Source organism: Myotis nattereri (genome assembly GCF_964212035.1).
Source record: "Myotis nattereri genome assembly, chromosome: 15".
NCBI lineage: Eukaryota > Metazoa > Chordata > Mammalia > Chiroptera > Vespertilionidae > Myotis > Myotis nattereri.
In genome coordinates, this window is record NC_138090.1 from 13819130 (window position 1) to 13834287 (window position 15158).

Sequence of the window (15158 nt, forward strand, 5' to 3'; positions counted from 1 at the left end):
GAGAACCTGCCAGAAGACCACCTCCCCTTAAGAAAGGATGCTCCAGCTCAGGCCAAACCTGCTTGCTTGGGGAGGCCTCCAACCTGCCTTTGGGCCAGGTCCTGCACCAGAATGTATAACTGGAGAAGATTGGAGGCTGATGGAGTCTGCTGCCTACAGGGGTGAGACTTAGAGCCTCGTCTGCATATGACTGTGAATTAGTCATGTGTCCGTCAGTGGGGGAGAGATCCTGGGCCGAGTACCCCAAGTTCCATCTAATTTCTGCCACCCAACCTGCTTCCAAGGGCCTTCTGAGGCTCTGGGTTCCAATTTAGCCCTGCCCCCCTGGTAGTGGTAGGCTTGTCAATACCTGCTCTTGGCTGTTGAATCCTACTCTGAAAAGGGTGATAAGATCTCTTGGCTCTAGTTATGGAGGTTATGTGTCCCCAGATTGCTGATATAGACATGCTAATGAAGACAGCAACACCTCTTCATTCAGGAGTGATTACTTTAAAAGGATAAGCACGCTTTGCCTTTGTGAAGTTCTGGGTAGCCTTGTCCTTTCTTGTTCACATCTGCCTCCAAGCCTTGGACAGGATGCTTTCCCCACTTTCCCTGGTCCCTAGAGCAGCTGACGTCTGCTTTCAGGCAGGAGGCAGGAGTCAGGATTTCACTTCCTGGTTCCCTTGTGGTTGGGTAGATCATGTGACAGCTCTGACCAGTGAGCTGTGAGTAGAAGTGGTATGGGTCACTGCTGGGCCTGCGTACTGAACAGCAGGTGTGAGACCTTCCAGAGCTCCCCTCTGCCACATGCATCCGCAGTGTTTGAGGTGTGGCTGCTCTGTCAGCCTGGCCCCAGGTTGAGGAGGCCCAGAGCAGGACCCCAGCTAAGCCCCGTGCAGTTAGAGAGAAGAAAACCTGTGATGATAAGCCACAGCAGAACCTGTCCTATCCTGACCCACAGAGGAAGGCTTCCGATTTGGCATTTGATCAGCCCATTTACCAAAAACAAGCCTTCCCTGATGGACAGCTCTCTGTTTCCCAGAATCACCCTTCAGATCCAACCCTCTTTGAGAAAGATCTTCATTGTTAAATGGTAATAATGAGGTTTCTCTGCCTTGAATCCAGACCAGGTGGGAGGCTCTTTCCTTCCAACTCCTCAATGTGTGGACTGAGAAGTCAGCTCCTGCTTTGTGCCCATGGTCCTCGGGACCATGAGGCATCAGGGGAACTAAGCCTTAATCTTTTAATTTTTAGTGGAAACTGTTTCTGCCGTGGCTGATGATACAGGTAGCAAAGTAAACCTGTAAACATGGGGAAGTAAATCCATTAGAAACTTCTGCCAGAGATCTGTGTATGGGCTTGGCCACAGGGGCCAAGCAGGGCCTGCAAGGCTGGACTGAGGTGGACTGTATCTTGAGATGGAGCCAACAGCCCATGCCTGATAGTCTGGGGTCAGCCTGGGAGGCGGGGCGTGGTCAGACACAGCCGGATCTTCTGGCTGACAGGTGCATGCCAGGGCTGGCGAGGGCAAGGGCCAGGCAGCAGCTGGTAGGCTGGGAGGCAGGGGGTGCTCAGGGTACATCTCTTACGAGACAGATGCAACACTGAGATTGCAAGGGGTATTTCACAGCGAGGGCCAGGAATCTCCGGGGGCAGGGCCTTTGCTTTCTAGGCGTGTATATTTGAGTGTGGAGGGTCCTCTTAGAGCAAGGGTGAGGAACCTTTTTTCTGCCAAGGGCCATTTGGGTATTTATAACATCATTTGCAGGCCAAACAAAATTATTAACTTAAAAATTAGCCTGCTATGTTTGGTCAACCATTTAATTAACTGATCCCTAATGTCTTGGCAGGGCCAGACCAAATGATTTTGCAGGTCTTATACGGATGTTCCCCACCCCGTCCTAGGGTATGGAGGCAGGGAAGTGGTAGGCGGTGGGTGAAGCCAGTAGTGAGCAAGGGAAGGAGGTCTCAGAGAGCTGAGAAAGGGCACTAGGGAGGCGGAGTCACTCGGAGTCCTGACCACTGGATCCCAGACTGCAGGCCAGGAAGAGACTGGGGGTGGGCGGGGGGAGTAGCTGTGGGAAATAGGCCTGAGGGGAGGATCTGACACACTGACATAGTTTATCCCTAGTTGGGTTTGTTTAACTTAAATGCTTAAAATGTCTGCTTAGCACCTCACCTGCACCATACAGACCCAGCTAGCCTCAAGCAGGCCATGGGCTCAGAGCCACAGCGGGCTATAGCTCAGAGCCTAGCAGGCCGGCTGGGCCTGTGTCTCGTGCTCTGGGAGGGCCGAGTGACCCTCTGGCTGGCTGGGGGTCTTGGCAGCCACCCAGCTTGAGGCTACCTGCATCACCCCCACTGCTAGACAGAGGTGGACAGGGTGTCCGGTAAAGTTTTGGAAAGAAAATTAACAGAACAGAGGTCAGCATCAATGAGAAACCAGTCTGTTCAGTTTCAACCAGATTTGCTTTAAGAAATAGGCCCATCAGGAGGCTTAAACTGCTTGATTCTTATCTGTCTCTCCTCCTCCTTGTTCCCTTCTTGCACTTGAGACTGCTCCTTCTCAGCGCCCCTCGTCCCCTCTTCCCCTGCACACCCTTTAGGAGCTGGACCTTCCCTTGCGTCTTCTCTCTTTTCTCTGTTGACCCCTTTTGAGCCACCTGTTTCCAGATGACAGCCAGCCCAGGTGTCTCTCCTAATCTCTGACCTCATGAGTTTGATGGACAGCTCTTCATCTCCCCCCTAAAAGTTCATTCTTCTTCTTCCACTTCTCCAACACCTGCTCTGTCTCCTGAGCAGTCCTCCATACCCTGCCTCCTCTCACCAGCCCACTGTTCTACCTCCCTAACCCCTTGTCTCCATTCCCAGGTCCTGCCACGCCCAGGCTCAGCCTCACCCTCCCACCTAGATACTGCAACAGCCACCATCTGGTCTCCCTGAGCTGGCCTCCCCCCGTGGCCCACCTGGAAGCTGGTAGGATCTTTCTATGCTCCGTGTCGGACCACGTTGCTCCCCCGTTAATCTCTTCAGTGGCCCCAGCTGCCCCCAGGAAGATGAATGTGGCAGGGAAGAAAGGGTAGGAAAGGGCAGGCTAGGCCCAGCAGCCCGATGCTCTCTGCTCCTCTCCTGCTTCTAGAGTCCCAGGGCCCTGACCTGCACAGTTCCCACCACGCCCTCCTAATCTTCCATGCCTTTGCTGGGGCTGTTCCCTCACAACCCTCATCTGTGTGAAGGGATAAGGCCTCAGCAGAGGGGCTTAAGGTTTGGAAGTCACAATGATGGTCTCTTCGCCAAACCCCACCAGTCCCCTACTCTATGGCCCCAGGGATGACTAGGGGCCTTGGCTTAAGCAGGCCATTTCTCTCAGGACTGATGGCAGTTTTCATGCATTTATTATGTTTGCAGTCTGCACACCACAAAGGTGACCAGCCCCTCATACCTTCAGCTCTACCCAGCTGGAAACAGGACTGAGGGAAAGGAGGCTCCAGCAGTGTTGGTCTGTTTCTTCCCTCAAAACTGAAGGAGGGAGAGCCTTATGTGTGGCCCTATTGGGTGTCTCTGCAGGATCAGAGGCTCTGCCCACATGGCCAACACCAGCAGCCTTGGAGCTCAGGGAGTAGGGGGTGAAGTGCCCACCCAATCACTTCAACCTCCAGTCCTGGGAAAGTCAAGATCTGAGTTCTAATTCTGTGTCCTCTTGCAGGCACTCAAGTATTCCATCCCATCACCTGATCCTAGCTGTGTGTTGTGCACATAGTGGGCAGATAATAGGAACCTGGATGACTGACTGTCAAGTGTCAGCCCTGCCCCCAGCAAACCTAGAATCCAGCCAGGGTGGCTTTAGCAACCCAGCTTTCTGGGTACCAGCAGCCTGCTCAAGACCTCAGACTCATTCCCTCCCTCCTTTCCTTTCTCCGTCCCTGTGAGGCGGGGCACAGCAATGAGGCAGTCCATGGCAAGGAAGTGAGGGAGACTAGAAATGAGCATCAGACAAGCAGAACTAACATCCATTTCTTGGGGACATCTGAGCAGATGTCACACAGCACACACCTTGCAGAATGTGCTCTTCCCACTGATGAGGTCACCTGACTCGAGTTTCCCTTTCCTCTCTACCTTTCTCAGCAAGGGTGAATACAAATGATATGCAAACATATTCAAAATATGTAAATGAGCGCTGTCCAGAACCAAGGTCCCTAACCCAGGACAAGTTCCTAGGGAAGTGTACAAAAGACCCGGCGCTCTCTCCCTTGTTCTGCTTGTTCTTCCCCCTCAAGTTCCACCAAAGAAGATCCTCACCACTTTTGTCCAGTCCCCTGAAGGTGACATTTGTCACCCACTCTCACTGAGGCCCTAGTGAAGATCCCAATCATCTTCCCCCTCCCTGTGGACTGCCAGCCTCATCCACCTCCTCTTCTGTTCTTCCTTCCAGTCACCATCACCTTGGGCCCTCAAAACTCTCTACCCCCAGCCTGGCAACACCCTCCCCCCCAAAAAAATTTAATTTGCCAACGTTTGGGAGGGGGAAGGTTCTTATAATGGTCTTGCTGTCCTGGTTCCTGGACTGAGGTTCCCCATTGTCGGGGTCTCTGTGTTGCTAGTTTCTGCTTTTATTCCTGAGAATGGCCCAGAAGTTTGAATTATTGATGGATTTGAGAGTAGAATTACCAGGTAAACTTTAAAGCTTCTGATATATATTGCCAAACTGCTCTCCACCCAACTCGTTTGAGAGTGTCTGTTTCATAGCATCCCTACCAGCTCTGGCTTTTAGCATTAAAATAAAATTTAAAAGTTTATTGGGTAATGATATCTGGTTCCATTTTACTGGATACTTAAATTGTATTCCTTCATTTTTGTGAAGTGCTGCCTTGATGCTTTTTTTTACGCATTGTAGGAGTTTGTATTTTCTCCATCTTGGGTGTATCAGACATACCCTCTCTGCGGGCACTGTATTCCACAGGAGGCCTGCTGCGGAATAGGACCGAACTGCCTGCCTGATTGCTGAGCCCAGAGCTGTGTTTTCAGACTTTTAACTAAGCAGCAGAACCTTTTCTGAAGCAATCTCACACAGCACCGCTTAAATAAAACATTATCTAAGGAGCCCCTGTCTTACCTGAGGCCGGGTCGATGGGACCTTCTTTTCCTTCTGTCTGAAGAGTGGACGTCACTGTGGGGTCAGGGACCTGAAAGAAGATGATGAGCGGTTTATAGAGGCGGCTGGAGCTCAACCCGCAGCAGAACAGCCCGGCACAGGTGAGCCCGGTACAATGGCCCAGGGGCCCCGCCCGGGCTGCAGGAGGCACTGCCGCACCCTCCATGTCGCCGAGGAGAGGGTGTGGGCCCCGCTGTCCCCGTGGACTTAGTGCAGCCAGAGAGGGTGGGAAGGGAGGTTTGTGTGACTGACTTGGACAGGTCGGGCAGCGGGCGGAAGCCTGCGGGGTGGGGGAGGGGAGAGGCCAATTCAGAGCTCCTGCCGCGGGGCCTGGGTTTGATCTGATAGGTGAAGCCAGGACAACCAGAGCTCTCCCCAGGGGAGACCTGGGGTGGGGGGAAAGCTGAGCCAGGCCCAGGAGGAGGAACAGTGGTTACCAGGACTGGACAGGGTGGGGTGGGGGAGGAAGCCTGTGGGGAGGAAGAACTAGGGGGTTGGCAGCAGATAAGGGAGGGGAAGTACACAGGACTCAGAAGGAGAGGCTCAGCGGAGATCGAGGCGGGTGGCAGGGCAGGCTGCTATCAGCTTCCCGCATCACTCACAAACCCAGTCTGAGATCTCTGCCCACGTCACTGGTGCCCCACGGGGGGCTCTTAGGCTGGTCCTGTTGTCTGGCCCGCCCCACCCTTCTAGCTGGGTCCCTGGCCCCGCGCGGATTTCTGGTCCCACCCCCTGATTCCTGGCCCCAGGCAACCCTCTGAGCTTGCCCTTTGGCTTCAGATAAACAGTGCAGGATCTTTAGCCCAGTCCGAAGTCCAGACCCCAACTTTCCAGCCGATCTTAGCTCCTGGCCCTGATCCCTGGATTCAGGCCCTGGAAGTTGAGCCCCCATCGGCGAGGGCTCCGGGGCGGCGCTTCTTGGCTCTCCACCTTCTCCAGCCAGTTCTGCTGCCTGCCCAAAGCCCTCTAACCATCCCACACCCCAGGTAGGGAGGCTGTTCCCACCCCAGCTCCCCACTGGACCATTCCCTGTTTTTTATGTAAAGTCACCCAAACTAAGTGTTTCAGAAGAACCTGAAACTGGAGTCCCAGTCCCTCTGCCCCCAAGCCAGAGATGTTTGCAGAATGACTGGAAGGAGTGACTCCTCACTTGGCAAACGGTTGGTGCCCTCCTGATTAGGAATCCATACAGAAAAGCTCCCGTGACACTTGGGTTCCAGTCATGAATGGTGTTGGGCGAGTTATTTAACCTGTGAGTCTCAGATGCCCCCTCCCCTATAATCCTGGGAGTCACTATAAAGTCTTGAATGGCCACGGCCAGGACCAATGAGCAGGGATGGGTACTTGGTGCTGCCAGATGAGGGAGGGGAGAAGGAAGTCGGAGCTCCGAGGTCCTAGCTCTACCCGAGGTGACCTGTGTTCCCCTACGGGCCCTTGCTTCAGTGTGGGCACCCTGGCTTATTTCCTCCGAGTTAAGCATCTGGTAGGTAGGTGTCTCTCCCACCCACAGCCTGGGAGCCCAGCCTCCTGAGAGGTCAGAGGGTAGCGGCTGTCCTGGCCACCAGGGGAGGTCCTGTCCCTGTCCCTGTCCCTGTGACATCTGCCAGGGTTGCAACCTGCATGAACCTCTGTCCTTCACCCTCTTGCTGGGCTCACCTGACCTCAGACCACAGGCTGGCAACCCTGGGAAGAGGCAGGCCTCTCCTGAGCCCCCCGGCCTGTGCGACTCGGCTCCACTGCCCTCTGCTCACTCCTCTTCTCAATGAGAGTGTGTCAGGGACAGTCCCTCAACTGTCCCCCAAACCGGCCCCTCTAGCTGTCCAGCCTTGCTCCCTTACCAAACCCTTCTGGAAAAAATACCCAGTGTGTTTTTTAAAATTAGAATTAAATGACAGGAACTAACTATTTAGGGAGGGGTTCCTGAGGGGAAATGGAATCTCCACAACCTTAACATTACAGGACATTGAAGTTACATGTCAGATCGTTGGTATTCTGAGCCAGACCCTGTTTTGAGATGTGCTCTCCTCTGGCCTTTCCCAAACTACAGCCTTACCCCCTCTTTGAAAATAAGATCACATCAAGTCAGGGATTAAAATGGGCGAAATGCCACCAGAGCCTCCCTCTGCCAGCCACACGCCTCAGTCCCCTCCCAGGTGAGCAGAATCAGCTCCCGCCACCACCCAGCTCAGCAGCATCATTCAGAACGCACCGGCAGGAACTGGTGAGACAGAAGGACCTTTCATCCCGGCGCGAGGCCTGCAGTGCGGCTCTCCCACTCTGGAAGCTGGCGGTGCCTGAGCCAGTGGAGTCGGGGCCTCTTGCTTAAGTAGGCAGTGGGAGTGGGGCCGGGAGGCCCGAGGGGGCGGGCACGGAAAGTGGGCCGTGTACCCAGCACAGCAAGGCAGTGTCCATAGAGCCAGCCATGGTCCTACGCACGCGCCTGCCTGCTTGTCCACCAGGGGCCTCCAGCCCACAGGCCCCTAGACCACAGACCAGCACCTGGGCTGACCCCTGATGGACGTGCAGCTCCAAGGGAGTCCATGTCCCCAGACACACAGAGCTTGGTCCACGTTCCTGGATGCCTCTGCCTCTCCCGAGACACCGCCTGGGCACCAGAAACAGCTGTGGAGTCGGACCGGCCGGCTCCCGAGGCCAGCGAGTCGTGGCCTCCGGCCAGGCATTTCTCCACGCCTCAGTTTCTACTTTCTTGAAATAAGGATAATAACACGGACTTCATGGGGCTGGAAATAATGTTTGCAAAGGGCCTGGCACCTACGAGGATGATTGATCGGCATGGTGGTGCTGGGGCCAGCTGCTTTCAGCAAAGTGCAAGCCCAGAGAGGTTTGGTAGCAGTTGCAGTCACACAGCCCTCCAGCTGAGGTCGGGGCAGACTTCATGCAGATCTGAGACTAGGTTGGGGTGGCAGAAGTCCCTGGAGGTGAGGGTGTGGAGCAGCTGCTGGCACTGGGGAAAGGTCTTGACTGAACTCTGGTGAAGGAGTTGCCCCTTGACCCCCAAAACCAAGGTAAGAGAAGAAGCATGGCTGGACAGGGATGCTCAGATGGACGTGTGCATTTGGTTATGACCTTAGGTGGGGTGAAGAAATACCCCAGAGTAACTGCTAGGGATTGGCTGGTGAGAGGAGCTCTACCACCAGCACTGCCCCCCCCCCCCATTTGTATGTTGAAGCCCCAACTCCCAGTGTGGCTGTATTTGGAAATGGGGCCTCTAAAAAGAAATTAAGGTTAAATGAGGTCATAAGGGAGGAGCCATGATCTGATAGGATTAGTATCCTTATAAGAAAGACATCAGAAAGCCCTCGCTGGTTTGGCTCAGTGGATAGAGCGTCAGCCTGCAGACTGAAGGGTCCCAGGTTCAAATCCGGTCAAGGGCACATGCCCAGGTTGCAGGTTCGATCCCCAGTAGGGGGCGTGCAGGAGGCAGCTGATCAATGATTCTTTCTCATCATTGATGTTTCTATCTCTCCCTCTCCCTTCCTCTCTGAAATCAATCATCAGAAAGCTCCCACCTCCTCACACACCCCTGGAGGAAAGGCCGTGTGAAGACTGCAAGCCAGAAAGATTGCACCAGAAACCAAATCGGCCAGAAGCTTGATCTTCGACTTAGAGCCTCCAGAACTGTAAGAAAGTAAATTCCTGTTGTTTAAACCACCCACCCTGTGGTTCTCTTTATGGCAGCCCCAGCAGATGAATGCAGATGGATGAGATCGAGGGGGAGCTTGAGGAGCATGGAAAGGACCAGGAATGAATTGAGAGGTTTCCAGCTCAGGCAACTGTATGGGCACGGAAGTTGCTCACAAACCAGGGGTGAGGTGAGGGAAGGCAGGTGTTGAGGGATATTTGCATAAGATGTGACCACGTGACCGTGGGATATTCAGGCCTAGAACTCAGAGAACTGGGCTGGATCAGGATTTGGGAATTATTAGAGTGAAGGTGAAGTCTTCGGAGTGATTACATTTCAGATCACGTATTATTCTTTATTTTCAATTGGTTCATTCTAATTCCAGTGTCATGCTGTATCAGCTTTTGTCTTTTACATTTTTATAAAAAGTCAGGCATTCTCCTTTGTTTTTAAAAAGTATAACTGCACAAATTCGCCCCAATTTTTAAATGACTTAGTTTTCTTCTACTTGTTCAGAGCAAGTCCTGTTTAGGAGCATAACTGATATGTGGTTAGAATTGCACATTTTTTCCTGAGGTTCATCTTATCTTCACTATTTATGATGCCAATTCTCTTGTCATTTTATCCAATTTCAAAATAATGCCCTAGCCGGGTGCTCAGGGGTTAGAGCACCAGCCCGTGGACTAAGGGTCACGGGTTCCCTTCTGGTTAAGTGTAAATACCTCGGTTACAGGCTCAACCCCAGCAATCAATTGATGTGTCTCTCTCACATCGATGTTTCTCTCTCTCTCTGTCTCTCCCCCTTCCTTTCACTCTCTTTAAAAATCAATGGAAAAAATATCCTCGGTGGGTGATAATTAACAAAAAACCAAAATAACAAATCTCCCTTTACTTTAGCTTGCCAGATAATTTATCATTCAAAAATTTAGCAAATGCTTACTTCTTTCCCTTAGAGTTAAACTTGAAAGGTACCATGTGTTTAGTTCTAGGATGAGCTATTTTTTCATCTCTGAAAACTTTTCTTTCTTTTTTTTTTTAATATATTTTATTGATTTTTTTACAGAGAGGAAGGGAGAGAGATAGAGAGTCAGAAACATCGATGAGAGAGAAACATCGACCAGCTGCCTCCTGCACATCCCCCACCGGGGATGTGCCCGCAACCCAGGTACATGCCCCTGACCGGAATCGAACCTGGGGCCTTTCAGTCCGCAGGCCGACGCTCTATCCACTGAGCCAAACCGGTTTCGGCTCTGAAAACTTTTCTTGTATTATTTCTTTCCTGATGTTTCCCTTATCATATGCCTCATTCCATTTATTTCTCTCTCCTATTTTAGGGCTGTGATACCATTTCCCATTTCCAAATCAGTTATTTGAACCTCATTTTGTTTTCTTTTTCTGGTTTGATGTTTTATTTTATCCTCAACATCATGGATTTCTTCATTCTGTTGTTTTAGTTATGCCAACTACTACTTCCAGATGTCTTAAAATTCTTTTATAGTTTTACCAGTGTTCTGATATGTTTCTGTTAGTGATATTAGGTTATTTATTTATTTCAAAGTAGTTATCTCCCAGTTCATCTTATTTGTTCCTAAGGCTTTTAAGATTCCATCATTAAAAACAGTTGACATTTATTGAGGGCCTACTGTGTGCAGATACTGCTGTTCAGTACTTGCAGCAGCCTGCTTCCCTTCTAAGTTTAACATAGCAGAATTCTTCAGTTAGAGCTGCTTTGAGGGAGGTTCTGAGTAACTAAGATCTGGTCCATCTTTTGCAAAAAAAAAAAAAAAAGATTTAAGATGATGAAATTGTGTTCTATGTACAACATAATGGGACTTTTTTTTTTTTTTAAAGCTGTGAGAAAATGATGACTAAGGGAAAATAAAGATAGAAAAACAGGAGGCAGCCAAGCAAATCTGAAGGGAGGGAGTGAGGGGAAGTTCTCTTTATCTGATGTGGCCTCAGGTGGTGTCTTTATGACCCAGGCTTGTCCTTTGACTTTTGTTGGTGGTGTCAAAATGACCCTTTGTTTTAAGTTATTACTTGAATGGCTACAGCACAGCAGAGCTCCCTCCCCCCAGCTCTCTGCAAGCCTCCTGTGTGGGAAACACTCCCCCCCCTCCCAATTGGGATGGAATTGAAAATTAACAGAGGCAACTGAAGAGAAACGATGTGACGATGTGGATGTGACGGTAGACATGGGCCGGTGGCATGCAAAAGGTGGGACAGTTGCCTCCTGCTTGCCTTCCAGAAGTTGGTATTGATTGAGCAGCTGATTAGCCAGGTCTTTCCTGGGCTCTGAATCAGAGAGGTTCCCTGCTTTTCGGTGGTGAAAGGAAGGCTTCCCGGGGGCTCTCTGTTCCCACAGAACTCCAGAGTGGCCTCATTTCACACCTCTCGGGAAACAATCTTCCGAGTGACAGATTGATTGCTGTATGGGTGGTTACCAAAAAAGAATCTATTTTATTAGCTGTTTGTCTTGCAAAGTGAAATGGGTTTTTAAAACTTTATCAAAATGTCATCATCCCAGGGTTTAAGAACATGCCCTCTGGCTGTGAGGAAGATCCGCAGATCCCACAGGTAAAGAGTCCTGTCAGGGTCCCCCAGGGAGCCCCAGGCTCTCTCAGGGGCGGGGAGGGCACTAAAGGGACTTCACCAAACCTCATCCTGGAGTCTGAATTGTCTTATTTTTTTTTTTTTTTAATTCATCAAGAAAAAAAATCTAGACATTCATATACACGAGACTGTAGGTAACTTTGCTTTTCTGCTTGAGGAGGAAATAGAAGCCATTCAATTTACTCATTCTTTATAGGTTAAAAACAAGGAACTACATTAAGCAATTAAAAAGTATTTGGTGTCGTATTGTTGGCAGTTAAAGAAAGAAGAGAGAGAGCCTGAAAGTGGCAGGGGGAGGTTGGAGGTGGAGCTGGTTCCCTGGGCCCAGCTGACCAGCCTGCCCTCCCTGCTCTGTCTTTGGCCCCTCCCTTATCCTCACCCCGTCTTATCCAGAATGAAGGCCAATCCTCGCAGCTCTGCATCCATTTCTAGTCCCTGCTCCCCTCTTGCCTGGCCTCATCTCTTCCTGCACGGTTGCCGTCACCAGGCCTGCATCTGAGCGCTTCCATCACGCTCCGTGTCAGGCCCGTGATTCCCACACGAGCAGCTCTGAGTTGATTCCGCCCTGGTCCAGCACCTCCAGACCTCCCTTCGAGCACAGAACAGATCTTCCCACCTATCTGGCATGGGGGCCCTTAGAGGTGCGGCCCTGCCCTCCTCAGCCTCAATTCTGCCTTTCCCTTCCTCCTACTCATTCGTTCTGACAGCCCAACCTGTAGCGCTCACTTTCCTGGAACATGCCATGCTCTTTCACGCCTCCATGCCTTTGCACATGCTGTCCCCTGACTCTGGAACACCCTTCCCGGTCGGTCCACTTGGCACCCATCCTCCAAGGCTCAGTTCTACAGCTCTCACCCCTCCCCTCGATCGCCCACCCACTGGGCTTTGTACCAGCAGCCTAGAGCCCCCTGGGTGTGTGTGTGTGTGGGGGGGGGGGATGACGTCCAAGAGCAGGTGCCTGGAGCGTGCAGGGCTGTGACCACATGGACCCCGTGATAAAGTCACAGCTGTAGACGCCCGTTCTCAAGGAGGGCAGGCAGAGGAGAAAAGGGGTCAAGGGTAGAACCTTGGGGTCATCCCACTTTGGGCTTGGTGTGGAAAGAGGAGCCAAAAGGAGCCCTTGGGAGAAGGTGGAAGAATGCAGAAAAGGTGGCTAAAATATAGCCCTGTTTTTATTTCCTTCTCAGACAACCTTCATTTCTTTTTCACTTAGAATAGCTGGAGAAGGAGGGCTGCATGTGGCAGTCCCGGGAATGAGAAAACCATGTGTCAAAGCTGTTGCTGAGTCCCTCACCCTATTTTTACCTTCCTCACACTACCTCTTTGAGGCCCGAGGGGGGAGCCTGGCCTGAGGTGGCCTGAGGTGGCCTGCGCCGGCGTCTCTGAGGCAGATGTGGCCAGCCAGCGCCTCCTTCTCCAGAACCCACCGAAAAGCTGCTTATTCACTTCTCTTGACCAGAAATAAATGCATTAGACACATGTTCTCAGGCAATCTTGAGGGACGTGAACACAAAATTACCCCACAAATTACTTGTGTTTCCTTTCCTCAGTTCAAAGTTGGGCTTTTTGGTTCACATTAGTTACATTAACATTGGGCAGTAATTAGTGTTCTTAAAATAGAATGCCTGTATTACCAAGTTTAGAAAGAAAAACCACCTAGGAATGAAAACATGCGCACACATGTGAAATGCCGTTCCATTAGCCACAGACTCCGCTATGAGCCCTGGTGGGCGCCTGTCCGCGGGGTTTGCGGCCGAGCGCACTGTGGCAGACCGTGTCTGCGGTCGCTGTGCATGCTGTTCCCGGCTCCGGGTCAAGGAAGCCTTTGACATCGTGGCCAGGAGCTCTGGGGGTTCGCCAACCTCTAATTACATTTCTGTTTTTAAATATTGATAAACAGTCCCTCTGTTGACTCAGACGTTTTTAAACACTAAGCCTGTAGTTGTTGGCTCTGAACAAAGAGAGCAGATCCTTCGGGCTCCTCAGGCCCGCAGAGCCCCTCCCCGTGCCTCACAGCTCTCGGACTGTCACTCAAACACCGAAGGAATAAACTGTCCCTCCGGGTCACTTCAGGATTCAGAGTCAGGCCTGGCTCGGCTGCAGGCTGGGGCCCTGCTGGCCTCTGCTACCACCAGGGCTCCTACTCTGGGTTCAGGGTGGAGGTGCGAGACGAGGCAGGAGGGACCACTGCCCGATGGCACCTCTGGCCACCTCCTTGCTTCATTTATGAATGTTAGTCCCTGGTGTCCGCCCCACCCCCAGCACCGATGCTACCTGGGAGGGAGGGGAATGGGACTGGAGTCCCTTCTAGTGCCATGGGGTCCCATCTTGGGGACTCTGACATAGACGGATCCTCCAGGTCCAGGCTCCCCCAGAGCCAGCTGACTGCAATGTGGGGGGGGGGGTGCCCCCATTCTTCTTAGGGGACTTGGAGCCAAATCAGCTGTTTCTTGTTTTGTTTGTTTTTTATATTTTTATTGATTTCAGAGAGGGAGAGAGATAGAAACATCAGCGATGAGAGAGAATCTTCAATCGCCTGCCTCCTGCATACCCCCTCCTGGGGATCGAGCCCACAACCCGGGCATGTGCCCTGACCAGGAATCAAACCGTGACCTCCTGCTTCAACCACTGAGCCACACCCACTGGGCCCAGTCAGCTGTTTTTTTTGTCCTGACTGCCAGGTTGCCTGTCCTCTTTCATTGGAAGATTCAGCCAGTGGCCAGGTATCAGCATTGCTTCTGTAGTGACCATGGCCAGAGCGGAGCACCTCGTTACAAGTGGGTGTGTCCGTGACGTCCACGATGCTCTGAAGCCCCTGGCTCCATGGGGCTAAGGCCAAGTTCCTGCTGTCATCACACCTCCCCACTTACACCCCAGCAGTGCCTCTACTAGTGTCTTCACCATTTTATCGCTGAGGAAACTGAGGCCCAGAGAGGAAAAGCTTACAGCCCAAGATCACAGTGGAGGAGCTGGGATTTGAACCCAGGTCCATCTGACTCTGAAACAAGAGCTCTTCTCAATCCACCCTGCCACAGAGCCTCTTGGTCCCACTTCCTGCCTTCCGCAAGTGGCCACTGGAAGGGGGCCACCCTCAGATACATGCATCAGGGGTGATGTGGTCCTGGGTGAGGGTCAAGGGCTCTGTTGAGGTTCCAGAAATCATGGTGCTTTTTGTCTAGTCCTATGTAGCTCTGCTGGGGTGTCCCGCCTTAGTTGGGGACCTTGATGACAGGACGCATTTGGGCTCTAACTTTAAGAGGTAATTATGGGTCAGCTTGGGGACCATCAGGCCCTTCTGCTATATCCCAGGAAATGGACCTAACCCTATTAGATGGTAAATCAGATATAATCAGCTCCTAATTCAATATGGTGGCTTCAAGTACCATTTATCAAGATACAGAAGCTGGTCCAATGAGTTAGAAAACAGTGGCAGTTGGAATAGACTCAGACAAAAATCAACCTGCACTTTCTAACATTAAAAAAAAAAAAATTGGGCCCTGGCTGGTTTGGTTCAGTGGATAGAGCGTCAGCCTGCAGACTGAAGGGTCCCAGGTTCGATTCTGGTCAAGGGCATGTACCTTGGTTGCGGGCACATCCCCAGTAGGGGGTGTGCAGGAGACAGCTGATCCATGTTTCTCTCTCATTGATGTTCCTAACTCTCTGTCCCTCTCCCTTCCTCTCTGTAAAAAATCAATAAAATATATAGTTTTTAAAAAATTAGTGGAAGAGGCAAAGGTTTTCAGTACCATATTGTAGGTACACACACTC

At 51.6% G+C, this 15158-nt stretch overlaps 1 protein-coding gene across 1 annotated transcript in view; it reads right to left on the bottom strand.

The window, feature by feature from the left end:
• SMPD3 (sphingomyelin phosphodiesterase 3) overlaps positions 1-15158 on the bottom strand; it is a 77736-nt gene that overhangs the window by 21246 nt on the left and 41332 nt on the right. Inside the window, exon 2 of the mRNA XM_081107639.1 lies at positions 5096-5165. The gene's annotated coding sequence lies outside the window, so the exon portion shown is untranslated. The remainder of the gene's footprint in view (positions 1-5095; positions 5166-15158) is intronic.